We start from the raw sequence: 1,680 nt of genomic DNA on the forward strand, positions 1-1,680 counted from the left end.
TGCTTTGTAAATAGAAATTACTGAAATAGAATTATAATAGAATAAGCACCGTTTATACATAATTAACGTGACGTAATGGTGATGCATAGCGAGCATCATTATTGCCACTGTGAATAACAAAGCCAAATAAACGTAGTTCCGAAAACTTTATTGTGTTTAGCATTCAGGCCTCCAAAAATGATTAAATTCATCTTCCTCTTTCCTCAAAGACTGCACAAAAACAACGGTTTTATTAAAGTATCAATTTAAATTTCAAGCGAAATATAAATCTGAAAATAATTTTATTGGATCAAAATAATTATATAGAACGCCTAAGTATTGATAACAATGCTGCAAAAAAAAGTTTTGACATTTTTAAAATCTTAAAAAAAATTATTTTGATAGTCCAATAAAATTATATTCAGATTATCTGATTAAATTTTTAAATGCTCTAGTAAACCATTCTTTGCACTTCATCTACAAACGGTATTTACATAATTAGCGAATTACATCGAAATCATGATAAACATAATCTTCAAAACATAGCTTGATTAAATCGAGACGAAAATCCAAATAGAACAATAAGTTATCATAATATCAACATAATATCCTCAAAATGATCATTAAAAGTTTCAATCACTTACGTTCCCTTTTTACTTTTTAATCGTTTACAATTCATTTTAACGCCATTTCGACGTTATTGTGACTTATTATTCTCTTAAGAGATAAAGTTTTATTGTATCTTTTTTCACAATATTGAGAAACTTATTCAAACTATACCGTCTTTTGCGACGAATCAGCGTGGAACTTTTAAGTCATCAAATCTCGTCCGAGTTTCTGTAATCCGTGATTCAAAGATACTTGTGATAACATTATGTTGAAACAGAGTATCAGCAAGATGGCCGAAATCGCCGAAGGGTTTATAGTGCCCTAAAATGTGCTTCTTGCATTTTAGCAAGGGTGAATTCGAGTGAGAGGAGAGAGAGAAAGAGAGAGAGAGAGAGAGATATGGCAATGAGAGAAGAAGAGCACAAGAGACGCGGTGGGCGGTACGTCGATATTGCGGCGTCGCGGCGCCCTATGACTCGACGGGGATAATGGCGTCGACGGCTGCAAGTCTTCTCACGATCCTTCGGTTCTTCCTTCTCATTCCCGACGCTGCGGCGAGTTTCCATTTCCCGCTTTATCTCCCTCTCTTTCTCTTCGGTTGTAGAGGCAGACATTATCACAAATCATTATTGTCATTAGCAACTTCGCGAAGCTAGCAACACGGAAGATAAGAAACTTCAATCCTGCATTACATTATTATACGTTTGCTTGGGGTAAAACACTGTTCGATTTATTACGATCGCGATGGTCTCCCTTGGCCGATTGAATAATAGAATTTATTATCGCCGTAACTTTTATTATGTGTGACTCTGCTAATCCTTCTGTCATTCTTCTGACTCTGGAAGAATGACGGTGACTTTGAAAACTTTGAGGCTTTGCTTAGCAAAATTTTATATGCATTGTTCTAACGTTCCTTTCGAAGTGCGCATAGAAAAATATCATTCTAAAAAAGGTAATTATTCAAACAAATTAATTTTCTTTCCTTTAAATGCGATTATTTTTAACAAAGAATTTTTTTTATAATACTCTTTTGATAGTAATTTTAATAATTTCTAATTTATAAATAATAATTTATAATAATCTTAAAATATA

This window comes from Atta colombica, unplaced genomic scaffold (assembly GCF_001594045.1).
Source record: "Atta colombica isolate Treedump-2 unplaced genomic scaffold, Acol1.0 scaffold233, whole genome shotgun sequence".
Classification (NCBI taxonomy): domain Eukaryota; kingdom Metazoa; phylum Arthropoda; class Insecta; order Hymenoptera; family Formicidae; genus Atta; species Atta colombica.